The sequence below is a fragment of the Ambystoma mexicanum genome, chromosome 13 (assembly GCF_040938575.1).
Source record: "Ambystoma mexicanum isolate Mex_15411 chromosome 13, UKY_AmexF1_1, whole genome shotgun sequence".
In the NCBI taxonomy this organism is placed as follows: Eukaryota; Metazoa; Chordata; class Amphibia; order Caudata; family Ambystomatidae; genus Ambystoma; species Ambystoma mexicanum.
The window spans coordinates 783,091,140-783,119,039 of NC_090938.1; the positions used below are offsets into that span (position 1 = coordinate 783,091,140).

At 46.4% G+C, this 27,900-nt stretch overlaps 1 protein-coding gene across 3 annotated transcripts in view; it reads left to right on the forward strand.

Moving 5' to 3' along the window:
* LOC138521950 (uncharacterized) overlaps positions 1 to 27,900 on the forward strand; it is an 872,547-nt gene that overhangs the window by 218,140 nt on the left and 626,507 nt on the right. For all 3 annotated transcript variants that reach the window (XR_011283186.1, XR_011283187.1, XR_011283188.1), the window contains exon 3: positions 4,807 to 4,882. The gene's annotated coding sequence lies outside the window, so the exon portion shown is untranslated. The remainder of the gene's footprint in view (positions 1 to 4,806; positions 4,883 to 27,900) is intronic.

The window sequence follows — 27,900 nt, forward strand, 5'->3', positions numbered from 1 at the left end:
TTCCCCTGGTGTTCCACAGGACTTCTGCTGCTCCGGTTCTTCGAAATGCAACAAACCTCTTCTTCATTCATGCCTGCCTTCATTCACGCCACTTCCAATTGGAGCGCCACTTGCTCCGGAGGCCCCCTTGTGCATCCCAGAGACGGCCTTGAGACTCACAGGTGCACTCCAGCCACCCGAAACAGCCTCCTGCACAATTCCTGCTGCGCAACCTCTGCACTTAAGGTTTCTGGGGATACAGACCCTCTCAGGACCGGCATCTGGAATTTACTGTGCAGTGCTCCTGGCGTCTTCTCTTTCCTCCGGCTTCTTTCTGGGCTGCCAACTCGAACCACATGCCTTCTGCTTCTGACTTCCTCTGCTCTTCACCAGCAAAGCCAGCGCCTTCTCTATGGCCTGCACCTGAGGGGGCCTTTTAAGGCTCTCAGTCTCCCTCAGGTGTGGGTCATCTCCACTAATGAACTGACCACCCCTGCAACATTGTGCCTTTTCAACCCTCTTCCTCGTCCCAGTACTTAAGGAATTCTGGGACTTGAATTCCCTAAAGGAATAATTGGGTTTTCTTCTGTTCTACTTTCAAACATTCTTTGAAGGAACTGTATACACATTAGTCATCAACCCTGATTGTACAGAAAAGGCAATTATTTTATGCTGTTATTCTCAACTTTCCTTTCACTGCCTCCTTGGCTGTAAGGGAGGTTCTTAGCTTTATATGTCTCCTGAAATTTAGCATGATCTTGATTTCTGTCCAAGCCCAGAAGTGCATGAGTGTGATCACCCCCATTAGTATGGATGTTGCATGGGCCAACCAGATGCTTGTTACACACTCCATTACAGACTTTGGCATTGTTGAGCCATTCTCTATAGAGGAAGATTAGAGTGGATGTCTCTCACTCCCCTGGGCCGTTTCTCCTCCCAGGTGATCCTCCGGCAGAACACCACACCCAAGGTTAAGATCAGGAAGCGTCGGGCTTTCCCTGGCCACCTGGGAGGAGACTTTAGGCAGGGAATTAATGAGGGACCCCTAGGATTCATCACACCAGGTACAACCCACGGTTCCATGTGATAATGTTGCATGGGAAAAAGTTGCCTGGTATGCAGCTTTTTTCTGCACCCCTAAAAGCCTTACTCCACATATTATTCTAAGACGGTATTGTTTACTATTATATACTCCAGTCCTAGAATATTTGGGGAAAGCGCTTGATTTCCTTCAAAGTGCACATTTTTGGAAATGTCGCCCCCTTTTCCCAGGCCACTTGATCACTGGATTCCCAAACTGCCTGGTGTCCTTGTGTTGTCTGACCAGGGTTAGGCATCAGACCCTTATGGATTCAAGGACCCCAAAACAGTCCTTTTCTACTCCTGTACAGGGCTCTTAGTCCCCCGATTACCTTTAGTGTTCGCTTGACATCTCACTCCGGTGGCCCCTTGGGGTTGCCCTATTCTACCTATAAGTCTGCAATCTCTGCATTGGCCTACTGGTCCAGTTCCCCATTGACACTCTACAACTTTAAACATAAGTGCCTCCTTTCCTTTTTTCTCTTTCCTTCTACCCACAGGCTCTCTCTCTGAACTCACCCTCCTGGCACGCCTTAATGTTCTACTCTTGTCGCCTGCCTTCCTCCCGATGTTATTTATCCCCTTCCTTTCTCATTCCTCTTTGCTTTCTCCACTATCCTTTTTTCCACTTTCCACTCTGTCCTTTCCCTATTACCATTTTTTCCCCCTCCAGATGATTTTATTTTTCCTCCTTTCTCTTTCTTCAGCTTTCCTTCTTGTCTCTGCACCCTCTCTTCGTTTTGCAGATCTCCTTGCCTCGACTGCACACACTGCTCATCGGCCATCTCCTAACCAGCCTCTTAAGCTGGGAAAAGCACCTTAGTGTAATAATTGAATCAATGAAGGAAATTTTGGGAACCCTTCATTGTTATATGTTGTGGGTCTTCATTGAGTGTATGTCTTGAGTCCAGTCTCCAGTCCAGCTGAGACCAGTGGTAGAAGTGTACCAAAAATAGTCGAGGAACTGTGACCCTGGCGCGGGATCAGACTAGGCAGGAAGGGAGCAATGTGCAAAACCTTTGTCAAGGGTTGCAGTCATGCTGGTTTACAGCCAATTGAGTTGAAACACGTTTCAGTTTAGCTGTAACTATTATCAGGTGGTAAAGTGGAGACGTGTGCTTTTACTTAAAGAACAGTTCCGGAATGGTGAAAATGGTTGCAAAAAGTAGTGGAATACCGCTCCTGACCGTTCCCGCTCACTTAGACCACTGGCTGAGACCACTAATGTCTGGAAGCTTGTTCTATGGCCTGCAACTTGAAACTATGAGGAGTGGCTACCATTTTGAGGTTGGGTGGCCCTGTTAAGTGACTGCTTGACTCCTCCATGGTGCAGCATAATCCCCTCGTTACTTGACTCCTCCATGGTGGAGCATAATCCCCTCGTTACTTGACTCCTCCATGGTGGAGCATAATCCTCTCATTGTCCTACCTGGCTGCCCTCAAACCTTTCTCCATAATCTTGCCCCCAGGTCTGTCTCCTTTGACAAGGTCCCTTTCTGGGCTCTGGGGACACCTAGTGGGATGGCGAAGGGAGCCGGGTGTCTCCCCAAGCTAGTGGATGATGGTCCCGCAGTAGAATGGAGAGAAAGTAATGCTGAATGTCAGTAATGCTGCACCGTTTCCGCTGACCTCATGCAAAAACTATGAATTTATTCAGGAAGCTGTTACATTAGGGATGCTGTCCCTTTAAGGGAACAGGATTCTGGGACTCAAAACAAAAAAGCCAATTTTCTGGAATGCTACCCGCTGAGAGCCACTGCAGCCTCAGATGCTGTGACAGTTCCCACAAGATTTGATTAACATGGCTCTGTAGAACGCAAAACTGAACAGAATCTTCCTATGCCACCAGCACAGAAAGCCTGCATAGAACGAGGAAAGAAAGTTAATCTGTTTGCGCTGCCTGCTCTGCTAACCCCCGCAAGTGGCACTTGTGCGGCGAGCCCACCTGTTCACTGTTCAGAGAAAGACATTCTCTGTCCCTGCCAGCACAGAAAGATAAGGCATGCACATGAGTCGTGCTGTCTCAAATGTACTTTGTCTAGATACATCATTATTCCTAACTCCTGTAAACCATGAGCCTGATTAACATGAGTAGGAGGTGGAGAGAAAAGTAGAAACATCAGGAGGAGTAATGAGACCTGGAGGAGCTGATGGAGGAACATCAGGAGGATATTGGTAGTAGAGGAGGGGGGAGAAGAGAAGGGGAACCTAGCCACTCAAACTTGGAAAGCTCGAGAGGGCAAGCTTGGCCCTAGGCAGAGGGTAAGGATGTGACCCCATTCCAAATTGGTCAAGGCTATGAAGGCGAAAGGAGCGAACACGTGGTGTGGTGGCAAGGAGTAACAGGACCAGAACCGGAATAGGGAGGTGGTGAAGGGGACACGTGTGGACCCTCCGTGGGGGAGATGACGGGTCCCCAAAACAACCACAGCAGAAGGAAGCAACAGTGCAGAACACCTTAAACCTGAGACTGAGAACCAGTCCAGGAAGCCCAAGAAATTGAGGCCTTTGGTATGAATTTATTTGAGACTGTAGATGACAGGGAAGTTCTCCAACCATTCTGAACTGCAGCCGGAAGCATTGGAAATATTGAACTGATAAAGATAAAAAATTCACAGAAAGGTGGGTTTGGTCCAAGAGATTTCTGTATTTATAAAAAAATATTTTTTCATGCTATTTGTGTTCAGCCTTTTCGTGGACTCCACTCGCCCAATTGACACTCCATGTTCCAGTTCATATTTGCTTCCTTGATCATTCTCACATACTCCCTGGACTTCCACATACAATTTGGATCTAATGGCAGGTTTGCAGAAATGAGACACCAGCACTGAGCATGCTAGGCTAGGAATTTTGTGGGGGCCTTGGGCGTTCTCCCATATACTGCCTCTGCAGCTAGCATTGTGCTGCAGGCAGTAGTCCCTGACCCCCAGGATTTCCAGCGATCAATCCCCTTGCCTCTCTTCTGTAACCCTGTTACAAGTGCCTGCCTAAAATTAATTCCTCAATTCTCGAATCACAAGAGCAAGTTTTTTTTTTATTCTGACGCCCTGTGCGATCTCAACACCAAGAGGAAATACATATGTTGGATTTGCATTCTGTTACACCATACCTAGTGTTCCTATTTTCTGGAAGTGTGAATTCAACACTTTCTGCCTCTTTATTATTTTTCCTTGATTTCCCTGCAGGATTTTTTCAAGTGGCCAGAAAGCTGCTAAGACCTGGGCGAGACCCGCTGTTTTGTGGTGGATGATTGGGGTTGTGTCTCTACTCCACATTTTGAACATGGTTTTACCCCATCTTCACCTGAGGCAAGATGGGACATTCTGTTACATCCATGGGCCTCCATTCCCATTCTCCCGCTCCCATTAGCTCTAGGGTATGTGTTGGGAGTGTGTATAAAGATGTGTGTTGAATGGCACCCCACTCGGGATGGGTTGTGTTGAAGTTTATAACTGAGCACCATGGTTGAAAGGTTTCATTTCTATCTACATGGATGCACAGTTGCCCTCCCTTCGCATGAGCTGCAATCGGCAAAAATCCATGAAAATAGTCTTTAATGTGCAGACAATTAGTGTTCATTCAATGGTCTTGTGACGCATGGGCAATTTGTTTTGTACAATCAAATGTTGCACCCTTTGTTGTAATGCTGAAGCAATATAGGCTTTTGTGTTAAATGCATACATGGAGCGAGATAGTCTCAACTGGGACACCTTTATCCATAATAGCATGCTGTTTCTCTCTTTTCAGGTTGCTGCGAGTGGACACCGTTGTCCAGGAACATCTACCAAGGTAAAAGGTAATCTGGAGCTGGAATGGAAAGACGGTAAGTGGTACTCCAAGAATGTGTCACTTTTGGGTGTGGCTTTATATACTGTTGCCAACCTAGATGAGATTTTCAGCCTTCTGAGGGAAAGCGGGTGGGTGTATGAGTGATATAGTCCTTCTGCTGCTACAATCTCCATGCCTGTATCAGGCTACCACATTGATACATGTGTGCTATTGTTGGTGGACAGGGGACTCATTAACTCAAATCGTCTATTGATCAGCCCAGAAAAGACCTTTGGTAAAGTAAAGTGGGCATTTTTACAACCTCTTCAAGTGGTTTGTAATGCTTTAAACTTTATGCAACTATATATACAAGCATTACATACCAATTTCCTCATGCTTCAATAGTGATACATAACAAATGTACAGATACTCTTTGTGCTGTGGTCTTGACAGTCCTGCCCTCTCAGCCCTGCTCTTTTTTGCATTTAATATGAATCCCCATGCTAGGATCCTAAATTAATTTTTGCATTTCAATTCTACTAATTTAAAAATGTTGAATCAACCAATTGTCTTACATGCTGATGATTTAATGGTTTGTAACACAGAGCCTGGTGAAGATTACAAAACCATCACAGTGATTAAGGATATAGGGTGATATAAAATGATGATGGTTGTCAATTGTTTTCAATCTGAATTGATATAAAAAGTTACAAAGTGGTGGGGTGATTTACTCCAAACCAGAGGGCAATGTTTAAATTGAATATTGAAGATAAACTAAGTGACACCAGCACATAATAATGTACACCAGCATATCAAAATGTCCATATTTCTAAAGTCTCGTTTTTATTTCATTTTATTTTGGAAGGTTTAAGTTGGTAGTATGGAGATTTATTTGGAATGACAAAAAACGATGTATTCTGTTTTTAAAAATCATGCAAGAAAAAAGGGTTAGGTTTTCCAGATTGAACAAATTATTTTGCTTCCAAAATGAAAATATGTGAAATTGTAATTGTGGCATTAATGTAACACAATATGTTAGTGTCTTGATTATGGGAGATTCTGTTGTCAAGTTCTAAGCGCATTCATTTGCCACAAGCGGCCTTGATGTAACGCATTTAATTAAAGTGGTTCTGACCTTCACATTCATTATCATAGCATAGCTTATAGTAACATGCTTCGTTTACTAGTATGTCTTCTCTGCCAAGTCTGTGCATACCACGTTGTTATAACCACAAGGTGAGTCAAGAATAGAAGAACAGTGCAGACATTCAAGGGTGGGACTCCTTGAATGCAAGTTGCATCTCCTCAGTTTTGTAAATCTTAAAGAATTTCACCATACAATATTTTGTATTCAATGATTTATTTTATTCAAGACTCCAGACGCAACACTGGCACAAGTTGGGATATTTAATCTTCCAACATATAGTTTGAGAAAAGAAAACACTCTACCCACATAATGCGAGGCGGTATTGTTCCACTGTGGTTTCTACATCACCCAGGTAAACCTACGATTCCATGGCGACAAATGCTCAATCTCTTTTGAAAGTACATTGAAACGTTAAATGGAGTCAAGTTTAAACCAACTAAAAAGAAGGCCATGCTGCTGAATAACATAGGCGTTGAAGGGAACAGAATATTTTTAAGTCTAGTGGGTCCAGCGTGCAGGCTACTCCAGGAGAAGAATATGATTGCTATGCAGAAATTATTAAAACAGTAGACAAGTTGGCCACCACGGAGTGCGTTGATGCAGTAGCCCGGTGCGTTGCTTCTGAGCCCCCAGGCCTTTTAGGGTACCAAGCCCCTGGTGTTGCCCCCAGGCCAGGGATGACACCTTGCCTTTTTTATTGAGAACCCCCCGTCAGCCTTGGACAAAGTTTGGGAAGTTTTGACCCAGTATTGCCTGATATACGGCCTCATCTGCAGACTGCCCAGGCTCATTTGAGGCTGAGCCCGGCAACGGTTCCACGCATCCTTCACTGTGCGGTGGGGATCTGTCATGGGGGAGAAAGGGCTGTGCGGGCCGATCGGGCCGAAGGAGGAAAGCAAAGCCTCCCACTGCGGCAGAGTGCATCCTGGCTGTGCAGGCCGATCGAGTCGAAGAAGGAAAGCAAAGCTTCCGGCTGTGGCAGAGTGCACCCTGTCTCACCATGGTTGGGGTGTGGGCTCTTGGTAACGGTGCTTCGGCTGGGGGCTCCAGAAGGTTGGAGCGCTGGGACAGCGGATGTCAGCCAGACAGGCCTCACTGTCATAAGGCAGGCTTGAAAGCAGCCTGGGGATTGATGTCCCCACACAGCACTGTGCCTCCATGAAGAGGGCACACAGCGGGAGCAGCACTAGAGGCCTGAGTGCAGGATTCCTGACAGTATCCCAGGATCATGAGGAGGAGGCATGGGCATATGGCCTGAGTTCATTACAGGCACCAGGGAGGGTGGGGTGTGCGTCTACAGCGGGTGCGAGGGTGGATCCCCCAGTTTCTGCTTCACCTCCAGCGAAACGTGAAGAGGCAGTCCCGGGAAGCTGTTTTCCTTCACACGCTTTCCTGCATCCTTGCTGCGGCTGCTCAGGTAGGGTGCTTGGGGACGCAGGCACCAGCAGCTCGGCCCCACCACCCACTTTCAACAATAAATAGGAGGGTATAGCCACTGCCCCTGTGACTCCTCTGCTCTCCCCAGACAAGGGGGCATGGGATCCATCTTGTTGTGGGATCGCTCACAGTCTACTGGCCCCCCTGAACTTTCTGTGTGTGTGGGGTGGGGTACTGTGGACTGCTGTGGACTGCAGTACCCAACGTGTGAGCTTGGTGTGAGCTCCTGGCGACGGGCAGAGCATGAGCTGTTGGCACGATTTTTGGATATTCATTGCTTTGCTGGGTGCACAGGAGTCTGGTTACCACAGGGGTGAGCAGCTCTTGTTTTATGAGCTGAAAGGTGGCTCTCCAACAATATCACTACAGAGGACCCCACGTGGGATGAAGTGTAATATGGTTGCCAAGCTTGGGGGCTCAGGTTTGGCTGGTGGTTTACTTGGGACCTGACTTTGGCAGTGGTTCGTGGCTGGACACTGGGAGATTGGGAAGGAGGAATGGGGATTGAGAGCGGTGGGGACGGTCGGGTGGCCGTTACTTGGGGATTGGGGGTGATTTCTAGTGATGTTCTGCATTTTGTGGGGTAAGAGATTGCTGTTATTAAAGCACAGTTGTGCGGACCAGAAGTATTAAAGTTACACATGGAGGAAGATGGGTTCTGAGGGAGGTGGTGAGCTGGGAATAGGAGTCACCTGCAGCCATGGCTTCTGGAGTTAACTTAACTGTGGTCTCTTTGAAGGCATCATGAAGCAAGACATAGACAACAGATTCAAAGTTCAAACAAAATGTATTTATTAACTTGAATGTCAGGATGGTGAAAGGTATTTCTTGCCCTATGCTAAGGTGGGATTTCCCCACCTAAAGAAACTAAGGATAGTCTGATTCAGTAAGTTCAACTTAAGTCTGTCTGTGTCCAAAACCTATACTTGCCCTTACAATGAAAGCTAAACAATGTGTAGGGATGTCAACAACAAAAGAAGTAGTGTTCCAAATAAAGTTCTAGCTCTTGGCCTATTTTCCAGCCCCCCTTCCCCAAGTTCAAACAACTGTTCCACAAAATATTGGGGTTCCCTTCCCCACGAATACAACACAGTTCCAGCACGGCATCGGGATTCCGTTCCCTAAGGCAACAACAAAGTTCACAAGTCTTGTGTTTCCCTTCACTAAGACGTTACCTTGTGCAGCTTGCCAACTCACAATCTGTTCCAGTCTCTTAATACTCCAGTCTTAAAACCAGTTCCAGATCAACTTTTAACTTCTTTAGACTCTTCAATAGTTTACTCAGATTGCTATCTTCTGTATTTACTTCAGCAATCTTTCATACGTGAAGATTTGTTATCTGTGTTGTTCTTTGGCTTTCACAGACAGGGTATCCTCAGTCTATGTGCAGTTGTCAGACCACACGGCAGCCCATTACAGGTCACGCAACCAATCACCCTAGGCTTTCTTGCGCTCTCAAATTTTTCACCTTCACTTTGGTTTCTCTGTGCCAGTCTCTTGGCTTTGCGACAGTGTGTTCTTTCATACAATTCACTCAGTGGTGTTCTCTTTCCTTCACCACCTTACTGTCTGTTATGATATGGTTTGAAGCAACGGAACACAATGGTTACAGGAGAATATATCAAAGGTTCTCGTAAAGGATACAGGCTGGTAGTAACAAAGGGTACACTGAGAAGTCTTCTTATCTTCGTAAGATGACAGGTAGGGCGTAGCGTATCAAACGAGAACCTTCTAATCAATGTCACTCTCTGACTAGTAAAACTAACAAAGAGAGCTATTGATGGGAAGGGCATTAGAGGACCAAGATTCACCAGGCTGTTGATGAGAGGGAACTGATTAGAATGCTGGTTGATAAGAATGACAATATAAACCTATGTTGTAGACACTAACCTGGATGTGCAGACAAGGAAGTCTCTCAAGATGGTCTGAAGGGTCCAAGGATACAATGACCAGGAAAGGGTAGTGAGGAATCTAACCCGGGCGGAACGAGGGCCGTGCTAGAGGCTGGTTGGTGCACACAGGAAAGCGTCCAGAGTCCAGTGCACGTGTAGGAGAGAAGAGGAATCCTGATCCAAGAGAAGCAAGTCCTTAAAGCGGTGGTAGATCGGTGAGAGAGGCAGAGCGGTATCTGCAGGGTCTTGGTTGACTGAGGTAGAGCGGGACTCTGTGAGTGTAGGTTGACTGAGGCAGAACAGGACTCTGCAGGATCGTGGTGAACTGAGGCAGAGCGGGACTCTGCAAGGTCCTGGAAGTCGTCGCTTGATTAATGGGGCTCCGTTTGGATAAGTGGGGAGAAGAGCCGCGTATGAGCGCGGTTAGCAGGCAGCTCAAGGAGGAGCTGAAATGTTGCCGGGAACTCTGCAAGGTCCTGGAAGCCGTCGCTTGATACGACGGGGCTCCATTTGGATAAGTGGAGAGAAGAGCCGCGTATGAGCGCGGTTAGCAGGCAGCTCAAGGAGGAGCTGAAATGTTGCCGGGAACTGCGTGGGAACGCGGAAGGCAACCGTACCTTGAATGGAAGTAGCGTCTGCGAGAAAACAGCAGAAGCAAGCTACGGAACGCGGGATAACAAATAACGATCAGAAGCGCAGTTGCAAGGTTTCCGCCTTGCTAAATAGTGTCAGCTGACGTACGTCTGACCAACGCGCTGACGATACGTGTACTTTGGTCATGTGACCTTTGTATTAGCGTCTCCTGGACAGCTTCCATTGGGTGTAGAACGGTCTAGCCGTTCTCAAGGCTGAGGAAGCCGGGAAACAGGGATGCCTGGATTTAGTAACGGAGCCGGATGGGGAGGTAGGCATGACACTTTCACACTCTCCAGTAATGTTCATTACTTGCTTTTCACTTTATTTCATAAGATTCGTTCTTTGTATTTTAGTATTTACTATGTGTTTTTCACACATGCTTGCATTCCATTCCTAAGCTTATCAAAGCTTTCCTTTAGTTCGGTATTCAATAAGGCTTATTTCACGTATAGTTAAACTTGCTCATATTGTTAAAAACAACCCCTCACTTTGGGTTCACTTTTAGTTGTACATTTATTTTCGTTCATCCAGCAATTACATTTGCCTTGTAGTAGCCCCAGGAGTGCCCCGGTACGAGTGTTCCCTCTGATTCACTCATTGGTCCTGGGTGGTTCCTCTGGGTGTCGTCCTTCCTTACTCTTTGCTGTGCGCACAAGTCTCTGTAGCATTGCGAGCACTGGGGTCTCTTCCAGGCCCCACATCTCTAGTTGTGGGCACCCGACCAAGGAGGCTTCAATAGCTGTGACCCTCTCACGGCCCGCTCGGGCCTCAGTGTCGCAGACTCTCCTCAATATCCGGCGTTCTGGCTTCCAGGCAGGACCCCCCGCCCCAGCAGCCTCCCTCTTGACCGGATTTCTCTCCCAACAGGGCTAGCCCTCCCGGGCCGTCTTCTCGCCTGCTGGTCTCCCTCTCCTGACGGTTAGCTCCACCTTTTATGTACCTGCAACCACTTAACAGGTTGCAGGTGCGAGCCCTTAATATCATTTGCCTGACCGTAATTACTGGTGTTCTCTGGACATACCTGACCATCACAACAGTCTTTAGGCCTCTTCCTTGTCTCAGTACCATTGTGGTGTAATGGCATGTTAGTGTATATCACTCCTAGTTGCCTCTTCCTCGTCCCAGTACTAGAGAGGTATGAATAAGGGGAAATGAAAGGAAGTTATTGGCAACAACCTATAAAGGCAGAGGGAGGGTAAAGTTGATTATCACAAAGAAAAGGGGAGTACCATGTCTCGCTTGCAGACATCCTCTTCCCAATCCGCAAGGACCCTCTACCCAGGTAATTCTCCCTCCCATCTCCACCCCCAGGGTCAGGATCCAAAAGCGATGGCCTTTCCCTGGCCACCTGAGAAAAGGGTCCAAGGGGACTAGGTGTAACAATGCCCTCAGGTTTCTCACAGCTCCCTTAATGCTAGAGGGGTGAACTCACTGACTAAACGATCACTAATATTGAGGGAGTGTCAAAGGGCAAAACTGGATGTACTTATGGTTCAAGAAATGCATCGGGCCTCGGGTGCGGGCAAATGTACTAGGTGGACTCTATAGATCCTCAGATGCAACAGAGAAGGGGGGATGGCCATCTTTCTTTATAGTTGCCTATGTTTTGCAGTGGAGGATGAAATGGTGGACCCTGGCAGCAGATATGTCTTCATTAAGGGGAAATTGCAGGTGAGTCCCCTGACACTGGGTACAGTCTCCTGCCCCAACGTGGGCCAGTTGCCCTTCTGGGATGTGGTGAAGTCTATACTGAGGCTATTTGTGGAGGGTGCCTTGATAGTGGGGGGGACTTCAACATGTTTCTGGGCCCGTTAAAGGATTTCAGGAAGGTGGGGGCAAACCAGGGGCTCCAGCGAAGGATGATATGTCTGCTCATTTCCATGGGGTGAACAGGGAGCTATTTAATTGAACGTCCTACGGGAGACGGGCCATTTATCTACTTTTCCCATAATTCCTTCTTGAGAATTGGCCTGATATTGGTGGAGGATACGCTAAGGGGACCGTTAAGCCCAACTTACTCATACATATTTAGTGGATTGGTAGATTTGACCATATTCTATCACTGCCATTAGTTTGAAGATACTGAACATGTAGCGCTGGGGTGTCCCCCGCTCCCCATGTTCCGTATTTTCAGCTCGGGGCTGCAGGGGTGTCCCCCGCTTGCGCAACATTGGAGACAGGGGGCCCAAGGAAAAAGAAAAAGGGACCCTGCGGTGTCAGATCCGACCTGCGTTAGAGGGACGGAACTGATGCTGCAGGGTACAGGAGAGGCGGGGACGGAGCAAAAGTAATTAGGGTGGGTGATGGGTGTACTGGCGGTTTGGGGGGATGTGTTTTCTTTTGTACCGAGGTAAAAACGTATTTGTGGCGAAAAGGATTACGGTCAATTACGCCGCAAATCTTTTTACCTCGGTCCAACAACCCAAATCCTAAGGGGACCGGTCCTTGAGTCCCCGGGGGGGGGGGAACAGGTTCCGTGGTCTTACCACAATTTGGTGAGATTTGTTGTGAGGAATTGGGCAGGCAGGGTTCTGAAAGGCCGGTGGACCTGTAACAATGGTATACTTAGGGACAGGGAAATGACACAGGCCCGACTCACTGATTTAAGAGTATTTTTAATATAACGATAATAGAGAGGTGGGGGTTTTAACACTGTGGGGGGGTTTTAAGGCCACTATTAGAAGTGTCCTCATCCGGGCTGGAGCCCGAAAGAAGAGAGAAAGGGCCCAGGGAGGGATAAGATAGCCGCATTGCATCAGAGAGGCCGATCAGACTCTTCACTTCCACCGCTGGTAGCTAGCCAACTTAAATGGTACAAGACCCAGCACAAGGCTTTGCTGGTTCAGCATACTGAGAAGAAATAGCTTTTTCTCGAATTGAAGTATCATGAAGAGGGGGACATAGCAGATACAATTTTGGCATGGGAGTTACGAGAGGAGAGGAAAAAGAAATTGGTGACTAGCGTTCAGATGTCGGCGGGGGGGGACTCCAGGGTGTATGACACAGAGAATATTGGGGAGGAGTTTAAACGTTTCTATGAGCATCTCTATACAGCAGAATACTTGGGAGATGGGTCCCATATTTTGGATTATCTTGACCAGTTGCAGATCCCGGGAATATCCATGGAAACCGCAGAAGAATTAGAGAGGCCAGTGGAACTGGAAGAAGACCTGCGCACAATTAAGGGAGATAGTGCCCCGTGTAGTGATGGTTTCTCAGTGAAATTTTATATGCTGTATAGATCGGCTCTGGCTCTCTACCTGGTGATTCTTCAATGCCGTCTTAGCGGGGGAGGGCCTTCCTGATACGATGATGGTGGTGATAATTGTGATGCTCCAGAAATAGGGGAAGGATCCATCACTGTGCTCTTCTTACAGGCTGATCTCTTTGCTTAATGTCCATGTCAAGGTCTTGGCCAAAATACTGGGTAACTGGATTGAGGTGGTCTTGCCGGCCGTGGTTCATGGGGACCAGATGGGATTCATAAGGGGTAGGCAGGGCTCTGATAATATCCAAAAGTCCATAGATGTGATGTATCGGGCCAGAGGGGAAGGTATGGAGGTCTGCTTTGTGTCAATCAATTCGGAAAAGGCTTTTCATAGGGTCGAATGGCTCTATATGATGAAGATCCTTGAAAAAATGGGGTTTGGGGACAATATTCGGAAGCCCTGTACAGAGCTCTTACTGCACATATACAGGTGAAAGGAACACTCACCAGCTTCTTCGGTTTATTGAGAGGGACACGGCAGGGGTGTCCCCTGTCCCCCTATTGTACATTCTGGTAATGGAGCCATTGGATATCTCCATGTGGTCCAACCCCAGCATCAAAGGGGTCTGCTGGAGCAGAGTAGATTTTATGCTCTCTCTCTTCGCAGACGATTCATTGGCCTATGTGACGGGCATAACATCCTCGCTAACTGAGTTGCTTGTACAGATTTCTAGGTTTCGTCCTTTTCAGGCCTCAAAATGAATGCTGATAAATCCTGTGTTATGCCGTTAAGGGATTGAATCTCGGTCTTTGATTCGGAGGGCAGGAGTTTGGGAATGAGTATAGGAAAGACTGACCTTTCTCAGGGTATGCCCGACATGCAACACTTCAGGGTTGCCGAAAGCCCATTTGGATTCGATGTTGGTGACAATTAGGTCAGACTTCCAAAGGTGGGATCCGTTGGTATGGTCGTATTACCTTGGTGAAAATGACTGTGTTTATTATATCTTTTTGCAGCCCGCCTGACAATTCTCCGTTTTTTTTTTTTTACTTTTATTTTTCACAGAGAGTCACTTCAGGGCATAACTGCCGTACAGAACCCGCATTGGTACATCAGATAAAAACCTTGACATATATATATGCACATTTCACATTAAAACATAACAGGTTATGGTGTATTGTCATCATCCGGTAGCATGTTACATAAATGGAGTCGGAATGGGGTCCAAACGTCTTTAGGTCGACATGTCGGTGGTACGGTTAATACAAATTGTTCCTCACATTCATTTACCATTGAAAGGTCCGTAAGGAAGCCATCCCAATTGGGTCTACCAGTGGACTTCCAGCATTTCAAAATACAGCGCTTCGCAATGACACATGATATATTAAACAATCGCCTGGTGGTCTCTGCCACCTTACCAATGTGCCCAAACAGGTATTTCAACAGGGAAAGGAATGCAGGATTGCCGTGATTGCCTCAAGGATTTCTGCAACCTCACCCCAAAATTCCTCTACCAGGGGGCACGCCCAATACATGTGGGATGCATCCGCATTCGGTGCATCGCATTTCAGGCATTTTCCTGTGCAGCCGTCCACAAATTTGGCTAGCTTTGCCAGGGTGTAGTGAAGTTGGTTGAGCATCTTAAATTGAATCAGCCGTAGCCCTGAGTTCATGGACACAGTTCTAGTGAGTTGACCGCATCAAAGCCATAGAAACTAATTTATTTCAATGCCCAAGTACCGTTACCAAAACTCCTTAATGGTTTTGCATGAGCTGGAGTTCGAATGAACCAGGGTGTATAACATCGAGACCCCTTTCCTTTGTCCTCCAGCAGTTGTCATGGCTCTTATACATTGATGGGTAGGGGGCTGCAAAGGGAATGTTGGCCATTTAGAAGCAAGTGCGGCCTTCATTCGATGGAATTGAAAGCGTATGAGTTGCCCATCTCCAACCGCATCAACGAAATCCCCAAGTTCACAGTATGTCCCCCCTGGGAACATGTCACGCATTTTGAAGTGTTTATTCGGGTCTCATGCCTCCTGTAAGGCCTTATCAAACGTGGGTGCGATATTGGGGAAGTTCCATAGCGGGATTTCTGGGTCATATAGGGTCGTCAATCCAATCCTCTTATATATTTTGGACCATGCGTGTGTGGTGGTGCTTACGGGGTCAAATTCACATGCATCCTTATGTTTAGTGCCAAATATGACTGATCTTACATCAATGGAGGAGGCAGCAAACAGCATATTTTTCTAGGGGTTGTGTGTGGCTTTGTCATCAGGATCAAACCAATGCTTTGCAAATTGCACCTGGGAAACCAAGTAATACAACTCAAAGTCGGGAGCGGAGATGCCGCCCTTCGAGAATGGTTCCGCCAGTTTGGCCCATTTCAGTCGAGCCGTTTTTCCGCCCCAAACAAAAGAGGTGACAAGTGTCTGAAGGTTTGCAAAAAAGGTTTTTCCAGGCAAAACTGGAATGTTGCCAAAGCAGTACAATAGTTTGGGAAGGACTACCGTCTTAAAAAGGGCCACCCGGCCATAGAGGGAAATAGGGAGGTTAGACCACAGTTGTAGTTTAACGGTCACATTCTGCAACAGTTCCCCATGGTTTTGCGTGTATAGTATATGTTTGTCTCTGGATACCATTATCCCCAGGTAACGGACATGTGTAGAGGACTATTTGAGCCTGCTTATAACAGATAGGTCGCCGGTATTAGGGGTCAATGAGCACAGTTCAGATTTTGAAACATTAATCTTATATCCAGAATATTCGGAGAACACATGTATGTCAGCCATGATGGGCTCTAAATTTTCTTGCGGATTACGGATATATAACAGGGTATCATCGGCGTAAGAGAGATATTAGCTGCGGGGGTCCCCTCATCCTGAACCCTCTATGTTCGCCATGGGTTCTATGGTAAGTGTGAACAAAATAGGAGAGAAGGAGCATCCCTGTCGTGTACCTCTACTTAACATTAAAAGCAGTGACATGGTGTTGTTGGTAAGGGCTCTGGCTCCCGGGTTTGTATACAGTAAGCAAACACTCTTAACAAAGTACTGGCCCAGACCAAACCGCTCCAGTACCAAGAATAGATGGGACCAGGAGACCGAATCGAAAGCCTTTTCGGTGTCTAATGCCGCGATGGCAGCATTTGCCTTCGGATCTATTTGTGCCATCACCACCAAGAGTCGTCTTAAATTTAAAGCCATGGATCGAGTGGGGATGAAGTCAGCCTGGTCGGGGTGGATCAGGATGGGCATGTAAGGTAAGAGTCTGGTCGCAAGGACCTTGGCAAAAATGTTTGCGTCTGTATTGATCAGGGAGAGGGGTCTGTTTGAGGCCATGTCCTGTGCGGGGCGGAAGAGTTTAAGGAGAACTGTAATAAACGCCTCACGCATAGATTCGGGGAGTGTGCCTCGGCCCATTGCTTCCTCCCAAACCTTAAGCAGTACAGGGGCCAGTTTGTCATGGAAATCATTGTATAGTTCGGGTCCCAAACCATCTGAGCCAGGGCCTCTGCCGTAGGTTAATGCTTTAATCGTCGCATTGGTGATTTCCTCGAGTGTGATGAGAATATCTAGTAAATTACGTGTATCGGGTGTTAGGGTTGGGAGGTCGAGCTCATGTAAATAGTTATCTCTTCCTTAGTTTTTGTGTCGTGGTTGGAGTATAAGGATTTATAGAAATCGGCAAATGTGGCATTGATATCTTGTTCCCAGTTCACTATCGTCCCGTGTGTAGTCTGGATACTAGTGATGGGGCTATGCTAATTCTCAGCTTTAGGCATACTGGCTAAGAACTTGCCCGCTTTATTGCTTTCCCTGTATCTGCGGGCGCGAGTTGGGGTGGTCATATATAGGATTTCTCTATCTGCAAATTCGTTCAGTGTTACATGAATATCGGAAAGGGTCTCCTTATTGTGTGTAGTGCTGTATTCAATTTCAAGCATATCTAGCTTTGCCTCCGCTATGTTCAGTTCCCATCTGACAGTTTTTTCAATAGTCCAGTGCCATAATGACGCCCCAAACCCACACCTTGAACGTCTCCCATACAGTAGCGTAATTGTTTACCGACCCCTTATTCAATTAAAAAAACTCTTCAATTTCAATGTGGAGTGATTCACATACATGGGAATCTCTAAGGATTGTGGGGGGTGTTAGACAGAGACCTGTGCAGTTCCCTCTGGGACCACTGCAAAATATTTAAGACTACAGGTGTTTGGCAGTAAACCCACTTGGTAGCAGTCTGTACCACCCAGATTTACCTGGTAGCTGTGGCTGAGCAGTCAGATTTCCCTCAAGAAGAGTTAGGCAGTATACAGGGCATACATAATAGGTACAGAGGCACAGTAGCACAAGCAAACACTGACCAAAGCTAGGTGTAAAAGTATATAATTATTTATTTAAAAGACACACTCATAAATTACACTAGCACAGAAAAGGTAAGTAAGTCAAAACACAGTCACTATTACTTATATGTACATCCCTAGTTATTTGTTGGACAAGTCTAAGTTAACACCACTTATTTCCAAACAGAGGTGAGCGCTTAACGTTAGATGGCACTCCAACAAGTTAGTTAAAAAGGGAGGGAAAAGGCAAAAGTAATGAAATTAGCAAGGCAAAACACTTTTCAGAGATTCACAGTGAGTGTAGAAAGGCAGTCTATTGAGGAGCAAGGAAGTTCGGTTGCCAGGCCCACTCTATGGGGAACCAGGCGAAAAGATGCCCAAGATCACACAATGTCACGTCTTTACCGGTGAGTAGAAAAGGTTTTACCAAGTTTAGAAAAGTTTAGTTAGGGTGTCCCAGGCTTACCCAGGGTCGAGAGCCGAGGGCTAAATCTACCCCGTACAATCGGTGGCAAGGGAAGCCGGGCGGAACACGGTACCTTTAAAATGGAAAGGATCCTCCAGCGGTGGCAGTTGTTCCTGGTAGTGGGTGCAAGTCGCGGCGTTGTCCAGAGGAGGAGAAGATCTCGTCGTGGAGGAAGGCTGAAGGTCGTTGCACTACCAGGGAAGAAACCAGCCGTGGAGTTTTTCTGGTTAAAACGATGTTACTCCTCTTTCGCGGTTGAGGTAAAAAGTGGTATCCCGGTTGCCGGGGTGCTTGGCACAGGCAAGGTGGCCACGAGATGCTTCAGGGCGGCGAAAAGAAGGCAGAAACTGGTTGTCCCCACCAGTCAAGGGAAGAAGACTCTCCAGGCGGGAGATCTCCTCTGTCGTTGGGAAAAGTGGTGAGACGGTTCCGCAGGGCTCCACCGGTGGTGTCGTCTTGGCAGGTCGGCTCGGCTTCTCCCTCTTCGGCTTCTTAGGTCCTGTGGCGACTTCTGAAGAACCAGTCCCAAAAACCCTGCTTTTCTGCAGCAAACCCCCATTCATACAGCCTAGCTGTCACTCAAACATGCTAAGTTGTGAGCTGGGTGGCTCACCACTTGGGCCAATCACACCAGAGTGCGACATGAGTTGGCAAGGCAACTCCGTCCAGGGTGCCTAAACCCCCTCCCACACCCCCTGTGGTACCCAGATAGAATGGCACCACTTTGGAGGGCTTGTGTGCAGAAGCCCGCCAAAAGTGGAACAAAGGCTCGACTCGGGTTCAGGGTTACTGAAGTGAACCTAGACGCCATTTTGGCGGCGAGTTCTGGCAAAAAATCCCAACCGGTGAATTTATATTAAATAAATAAACCGGCGGTATCTTTAACATTGCACCAAAAAGTGGTGCATTAAAATCAATGGGAAATCCCATTGGGAAATATTCAGGTGGAATATTTCCGTGGTATCCACTGCCACCAGCCAGAAACTCGGCGAGGGGGGGACGGGACAGTACCCCCTCGACAACAAACCCAGGGGCAATCTAATTGCCCCTACCAGTACTTCCACAGTATGATGGTTTGTACTGGTTAAGTTCCTAAATTAAGACTAGTAAAGTCAATGGGGACTTTACAGACCCAGGGAGACAGTAGTCAGTCCCAGGGTGTGGAGTCTATGTTTGGGGGTCTCTATGACACCCCTGTGTTACTGCACTGAGGGTGCTGTGTAACACCAATGATAGGCTATGGGGAAAAAATACCCCATAGCCCATAAGCACATAGCAAGTCACAGAAACACTCTCAAGTCATGCCCAAGAGTGAGGGTAAAATAGTCTCACTCTTGGCAGGAGAAAAAAATAAACCCCGAAAATCCAGCAAAGCTGCTGGGGGACTCACTAGGTTAGGAAATTCAGCCTAAACAGAGAATTCTCCCTAACACTCGCCCCCCCCCCCCTGACTAAGGGACAGGAGGATTTAATCCACTCCTGGATGAACCTCATACCTCTAGTCGATGACATACATCCTAGAGAGTCCATCAGCATTTTGATGGTGACACCCTGACCTGTGCTCAATGGTGAAATCAAACCCCTGGAGGCAGATTGACCATCTCAATAGTTTTGGATTTTCCCCTTTCATTTGCATTAACCATCTCAAGGGTTGGTGGTCAGTCTGAATGACAAAAGTAGAACCATACAAGTATGGCCTAAACTTCTTCAGTGCCCACACAATAGCAAAGCATTATCTTTCTATTGTTGCCCACCTTGTTTCAGGATCCTTCAGTTTTCTACTGATGAAGCAAATGGGGTGTTCCCTACCCTTCTCATCCAGTTGGCTAAGAACTGCACCTATACCTACATTGGAAGCATCAGTTTGTACAATGAAAGTTTGGTGGTAGTCAGGAGCTCGGAGTACTGGAGCTTGGCAAAGAGCTTTCTTCAGGTTTTCAAAGGCCTGATTGCATTCCTCATTCCATTTGACCTTCTTAGGGAATTTTGGAGAGGATATCACATTCAGAGGAGAAGCTATGGTCCCATAGTTCTCAATGAAATTCCTGTAATACCCAGTGAGGCCTAAGAAGGCTCTCACCTGGGTCTGAGTAGTAGGTGTTGTCCAATTTTGCACAGCTTCAATCTTGCTGAGCAAAGGCCTTATCTCTCCACCTCCTACCTCATGTCCAAGGTAGACCACTTTACTCTGTCCAATTTGGCATTTGCTTGCCTTTATGGTCAGATTGGCCTGCTCAAGAGCCTGCAAAACATGTCCTAAGTGGTTCACATGGTCCTCCCAGGAGTGGCTGAAGACTGCAATGTCATCCAAGTATGCCATGCAGAAGTCCTCCATCCCAGCTAGAACTTGGTTCACCATCCTTTGGAATGTTGCAGGTGCATTTTTAGTCCAAAAGGCATAACCTTGAATTGGTATAGGCCAACTGGGGTAGAAAATGCAGTTTTCTCCTTGGCATGGTCTGTCAGGGCTATTTGCCAATAGCCTGACGTAAGGTCCAGTGTGCTGAGGTACTTGGCTGCACCAAGTTTATCCACCAACTCATCTGTCCTTGGCAAAGGGTGGGCATCAGTCTTGGTGACTGCATTAAGAGCTCTATAGTCCACACAGAATCTCAACTCTTTGGATCCTGCCTTTGGTACTAACACCATTGGGCTAGACCATGGACTAGTAGAGGGCTCTACTACCCCGAGATCAAGCATCTTCTTGACCTCACCTTTGATGTGGGTTCTGACATGTTCTGACATTCTGTATCCTCTGCTTTTGACTGGCAGACAGTCACCAGTGAGTATATCATGCTGTCCCCAAGGGGTCAAGCCTGGTGAAAGTGAGAACAGGGGGGCAAACTGATTTAACATAGCTTTGCACTCCTCCTGTTGCTCAGGGGTCAGATCTGAAGAGAGATTAACTCCTTCAACCTTTTCGTCCAAAGGTAAGCCTCTCAGGAGGTCAGGTAGAGCTTCACTCTCCTCCTCCTCTTCTGATGAAGCTAGAAGCAAGGCTCCTTCTTCTGGTCTAGAGACATAGGCTTTGAGGCGGTTGGTGTGGAAGACTCTGGGAGCTTCCCTGGGTTTGCCCAGATCCACCAGATAGTTGACCTCTAGAAGTTTTCCCACAACCTTGAAGGGTCCCATCCATTTGTCTTGCAAGGCCCTCTGCCTTGTTGGAAGCATAACTAGAACTAGCTGGTCTTGAGTAAACTCAACCATGTTAGCCTTCTGGTCATGCCAATGTTTGATCAGAGCTTGCCCAGCTTTCAAGTTGTCACTTGCTTCTGCCATCATGTGTGACATTCTCCTTCAGAGACCTATCACATAGCCAGTCACTCTGACTGGCTTGGGGGAAGGAGCACTCTCCAACCCCTCCTTAATCAGAGCCAAGGGGCCTCTGACTGGATGGCCATAGAGAAGTTCAAAGGGAGAGTAACCTACTCCCTCCTGAGGGACTTCTCTATAAGCAAAGAGAAGGCATGGCAGTAGAAGGTCCCACTTCTTTTTAAGCGGTTCTTCTAAAGCACCTATCATGCTCTTCATGGTTCTGTTAAACCTTTCTACCAACCCGTTTGTCTGAGGGTGGTATGCAGTTGAGAACTTGTAGGTAACTCCGCAGGTTTTCCACATGGCTTTCATGTAGTGGGACATAAAATTTGACCCCCTGTCAGAAATCACCTCCTTAGGAAGCCCAACCCTGGTAAAAATACCAAGGAGGGCCTTAGCTACAGCCGGAGCTGTAACAGTCCTCATAGGAATTGCCTCAGGGTACCTAGTAGCATGGTCTACTACAACAAGGATAAACCTGTTGCCTGAGGAGGTTGGAGGATCAAGGGGACCAACAATGTCAATCCCTACCCTCTCAAATGGGACTCCCACAACTGGGAGAGGCACTAAAGGTGCCACATTCTTGGAACCAACCTTACCAGAAGTCTGGCAGGTATGGCAGCTCCTGCAATATCTGTCTACTTCAGCCCCCATCTTTGGCCAATAAAAGTAGAGAGAGAGCCTTTCCTTGGTCTTCTTGAAACTCAAGTGACCAGCCAAAGGAATCTCGTGGGCTAGTTGCAAGAACTGTTGTCTGTTCTCTTGGGGCACTACCAGGCGTTGGTAGGCTCCAGGTTCAGATCCAGTTGGTTCACTGTAGAAGAGGCCATCTTCCCAGGGCAAACTATACTTCCCAGGCTCTTGCCCATCAGCCTGAGAAGCTGCCTGTTGGCGAAGGCCCTCCAGAGTTGGACATTCTTTGTCCCTTACAAAAAGCTGACCTGCTGGGTCCACCTTCTGCCAGTAAAGACTGCAGCTCAGGATGGTCAGCCGGGTCCAGATCTCCAATAGGTTCTGGGCCTCCTACTAGCTCTTCTTCAGAGTCTAGTTCAACCAGACAGGGTTGTACCTCCCTCTCAGCCTCAGCTGGAGGTGGAGTTACAGGTGTTTGCTGCCTGAGGAAAGGGCGGTGGAAAATTGGAAAAAACGTTCGTTTTTTTAAAAGCTTGGAACTAACCTGCACTGCGAGCTGTGAGGGGGCTCTTGCAGGTGCTGGCACTAGAGACGCTGTGCAGAGGAGGCGGGGCTAGGGCCTGCCACGTGACCTATCACGTGATACAACTTCAGCCTTTAAACCCTTTGCCATCCGCCCGAGCGGTGTGTTTGCTGCCTGAGGAAAGGGCGGTGGAAAATTGGAAAAAACGTTCGTTTTTTTAAAAGCTTGGAACTAACCTGCACTGCGAGCTGTGAGGGGGCTCTTGCAGGTGCTGGCACTAGAGACGCTGTGCAGAGGAGGCGGGGCTAGGGCCTGCCACGTGACCTATCACGTGATACAACTTCAGCCTTTAAACCCTTTGCCATCCGCCCGAGCGGTGTGTTTGCTGCCTGAGGAAAGGGCGGTGGAAAATTGGAAAAAACGTTCGTTTTTTTAAAAGCTTGGAACTAACCTGCACTGCGAGCTGTGAGGGGGCTCTTGCAGGTGCTGGCACTAGAGACGCTGTGCAGAGGAGGCGGGGCTAGGGCCTGCCACGTGACCTATCACGTGATACAACTTCAGCCTTTAAACCCTTTGCCATCCGCCCGAGCGGTGTGTTTGCTGCCTGAGGAAAGGGCGGTGGAAAATTGGAAAAAACGTTTGTTTTTTTAAAAGCTTGGAACTAACCTGCACTGCGAGCTGTGAGGGGGCTCTTGCAGGTGCTGGCACTAGAGACGCTGTGCAGAGGAGGCGGGGCTAGGGCCTGCCACGTGACCTATCACGTGATACAACTTCAGCCTTTAAACCCTTTGCCATCCGCCCGAGCGGTGTGTTTGCTGCCTGAGGAAAGGGCGGTGGAAAATTGGAAAAAACGTTCGTTTTTTTAAAAGCTTGGAACTAACCTGCACTGCGAGCTGTGAGGGGGCTCTTGCAGGTGCTGGCACTAGAGACGCTGTGCAGAGGAGGCGGGGCTAGGGCCTGCCACGTGACCTATCACGTGATACAACTTCAGCCTTTAAACCCTTTGCCATCCGCCCGAGCGGTGTGTTTGCTGCCTGAGGAAAGGGCGGTGGAAAATTGGAAAAAACGTTCGTTTTTTTAAAAGCTTGGAACTAACCTGCACTGCGAGCTGTGAGGGGGCTCTTGCAGGTGCTGGCACTAGAGACGCTGTGCAGAGGAGGCGGGGCTAGGGCCTGCCACGTGACCTATCACGTGATACAACTTCAGCCTTTAAACCCTTTGCCATCCGCCCGAGCGGTGAGTTTGCTGCCTGAGGAAAGGGCGGTGGAAAATTGGAAAAAACGTTTGTTTTTTTAAAAGCTTGGAACTAACCTGCACTGCGAGCTGTGAGGGGGCTCTTGCAGGTGCTGGCACTAGAGACGCTGTGCAGAGGAGGCGGGGCTAGGGCCTGCCACGTGACCTATCACGTGATACAACTTCAGCCTTTAAACCCTTTGCCATCCGCCCGAGCGGTGTGTTTGCTGCCTGAGGAAAGGGCGGTGGAAAATTGGAAAAAACGTTTGTTTTTTTAAAAGCTTGGAACTAACCTGCACTGCGAGCTGTGAGGGGGCTCTTGCAGGTGCTGGCACTAGAGACGCTGTGCAGAGGAGGCGGGGCTAGGGCCTGCCACGTGACCTATCAAGTGATACAACTTCAGCCTTTAAACCCTTTGCCATCCACCCTCGCGGCGTTAAGCCCGTTAGGGGTAAAGGGCGCCGGCTGTTATACGGCTGTTGGGCGTGCTGTGGAGTGTGTAAAATAACCATTGATACCCAGGAACCGAAGTAAGCTAACTCCACCACTTCAGGATAATATAATCTTACCACCTGGTAGGGTGGGTGAGTCGGACTAAGGCCGCCCCTCAAGCTGTTGGGCGTTCCCTTTCTATATGCTATGTGATTCTAACCTATTTTAATTGTTTACTAATCAATTGATGGTATCGGCTGCCCTTTATTGCGAAGGATCTTTCCTCTCCTCAGTTTTATATATTTATTATTAATAGACATATTGCATTTTGGGTATAGGTATACTTACGTCTCCGTTATAGTAGGACTGATCTAATTTTTTTTTTTTTTTTTTTTTTTTTTTTTTTTACTTGTGGGATTTTATGGAGACGTGACTCCTTAAGGATAAATTAATATATATTATTACTAACTTTTTCTATTTTTATCTCTATTTCTATCACATTTGTACATACCTATTACTCGGTGTTATACTAATATGGCCCCAAGTACACAATCTAAAAAGGGGAAGAATAACATACCCACACCAAATACCAAACTAGCCAAACAGAAGCCTGGTAATGGGGAAAAACCTAAGAAGAATGGAACTACTGGTGATGGTAAAGGTGTATTAGATCAACCTAAAATACTCAGTTTTCTAACTATTAAGGAAAAAGTAATGGTATCTGACAAAATACAATCTCCACCACCTCCCACTAATAGCTCTATGATAGATAATAATTCACTATTGACGTTAGTACATAACTTTAGGCGACAATCTATGGGAACAGGTACTAATTTGGAAATTTCTGTGGTTGAAGATACCGATATGAATAATAAAATTGGATCCAATTTGTCAGCTTCCCCAGACTTGAATAAATTTGCTCAAGAAGAGGACTCTCATTCGTGTGATGAGTCATTTAACTCTAGGGGAAACTACTCTGAAATCGAGGATAAAAGTAATAGAAGTAGGGGGTGTGAAAACTCACTGAAATCAGGTGAGAAATTAGACGCCCTAACTACTATGATGGATGTTCTTTTGACCATCTGTACCAAATTGCTTAAAGAGCATAGTGATATAAAATCAATGGTACTTCAGAACATTGATAATACTAGATCACTTGGGATTATGATAGAGGATTACTATGGCAATGACCCTAACAAGGAGAAAAGACATACCACAGAGCCAAATCAGGTTATAGGAGATCTGAGTGAGTTGGTTATGGCGGTTGAAAAAGAACATGAGAATATTATTACACAGACTAATACTTCCCATATGGAACAACTCAACTCTAGGGAAAATCTGGTTGAAGAGATTAATAATAGTGTGAGTGAGATAGAAATAAGGGTAGCCCAAGGCTCTAAGAGGCGCACAAGGCGAAATAGGAAAAATAAGAAAGCACCTCGAAAAAGGATGGTGATGACCAAGACCAAAGTGAATAAAACTGTGAAAAGAAATTCCATGTCCCTTGCTAACACCGCCCCATTAGACTCGGAATGTGTAGAAGTAGGGAACCACTATGAAATCATGGAACATCAAAAGAAGCTGGATGAAAGGAAAAAAGTGGCAAGTAAAAGTAAGGGTCTAGAAAATTGGTTAAAGGGGAAGGACGATATTATTGAGGAAAGTGAAATAGAGGATACGGTATCCACCGAAAATAACTTTAAATATGTTGAAATCCCATATAATAGTAATATTGGGTCCCTTACCAAAAGGGAGAAGGAAATTTATACTAAAGAGATGGAACGACTGGCCATGCACAGTAAGCAAAAAACGAGTAGGGTAAATAGTGTGGGAACAAATGAAGAACCCCTATTTATAGTGGGAAAAAGTATTAAAATCATAGAAAAATCCCCGACAGATGGAAGCCCTTTTCTTAACCGGGCCTGGTTACTTAATAAACTATCACATATTCCGCAACTGCAAAATATTAACTCAGGGGATATTGAAACCATTATCCTTCCTGAATATGGAAGCTGGGAAAACTGGGTTATTGTCCAATTTAGATCTGCGGTTTTTGTGGACCTCGTAAGAGAATACTCTGATGGAATATGGGGTAATAATTATGAAATTGTGATATGCCACGCTGCTATTCATAATGATTGGAATGACAAATACATGGAAGGGGTGGGAGTTACTTCTATTAATATGGAATTAAGAAATAAAAACGTACAAGCCAACTCCCAGGAGGTAAATACTATAATCCAGAATTGAGATAAGGCATATAATAATACATTTAACCTCCTGTCTTGGAATAGTAGAGGTTTCAAATCTCTTCTACATAAGGAAGGTATACAAATATTGATGGAGAGTGACATCTTTGCCTTACAAGAAACTTGGGTAACTGGGGAAATTTTATTAGATGGATATAGTATATGGAATAAAGCTGCCCAAAAAGGTGAAAAAGGCAGGCCTTATGGAGGACTATGTATTGGGGTAAAAAATCACTTGTCATTTAAACAGTATGAGATGTATGGGAATCTACCTAATGTTATGTGTGCAAATATAGACAGGGGAAACCAATTAGGGAGTTTCCTTCTTATTAATATATATTCTCAACCAGGGCGGGAAGATATACAAGAGATTGGGGAATATATGAACCATACTATTGAAAGTTGGACCCGGGATTTCCCTGAGTCTGATATTTGTATAGTGGGAGATTTCAATGCCCACTGTGACTCCGCTGTAAAGGAGATGAATAGATGCAAAGAATTGTGGGATGAAACAGACATTATTGCATCATTGGAAACCCAAGAGGGTAACCTGATGGCGGGTTTAAATACACAGATTAGGCAGGGTTGTCGGTGGATGAACCTCATGACCAGCTGGGACTTAGAATATCTAGAACCTCACCTGGGTCCAGGTGTGGGGGCAACTTGGACTAATGGGAAGGTAGGCTATAGGTTAGACTATATGTTTGTAAGCAAACAATTAAGCCTATCCACTATCTCCTTTGAACATATTGCTACCACTCTGAGTGACCATACACCCATTAGGGGCACATTTACTAAGGGCTCGGTAAGTAAATGTTGGGAAGTGAGTAATGAGATGGACATACAATTTTCAGCATCCGGAAATAGGATCACATGGTCGGATAAAAATCTAATCACCTTTAATGAGCTGTTTGATCGGCTGCCCATTGAGGGGCAGGATATTGCATTGAATGGTCTTAATCCAATAACTAATTTGTTGGGTATAATTCGGAGGCTAAACAGCAAGGTAATTGTGAAAAATATAAGGGGTAAAAATCACTCCCACAAATATGATCAAATGATCTATGATAGAAAAAAAGAAATGCTGGGTGAGATTCGCAAACTTAAGCAGACATGTGACTTGGATGAAGAAGAGAGAAGTAAGAGAATTAAAAACATAAAGACTCATTACAAAAATTGGATCAAGGATTATAAGTATAACACCAGCAATGCCAATTGGAGGTGTTTATACAAGATATGTAAAACCCATGATTCAAAAAAATTTTGGTATCTATATAGACAGTTCCTGATGGATGAGGATTGTAGGGAAAATTCTAATGTGAGCCAAGATGCATGGAAGCAATACATTACTGACCTCTACTTTAAGACTAGTGACATGTCTGCTAATCTCAATGGGATAAACTCATATGACCAAGATAGTATCCCTTTTGGTATACTAGATATTTTGAAAGTGATCTCTAAAATGAAATCCTCACGTGCCCCAGGCCCAGATGGCCTTACAAATGCTGTCATAAAACAAAATCCTAAGAAATGGGCAGTGATTCTGCTCCAGC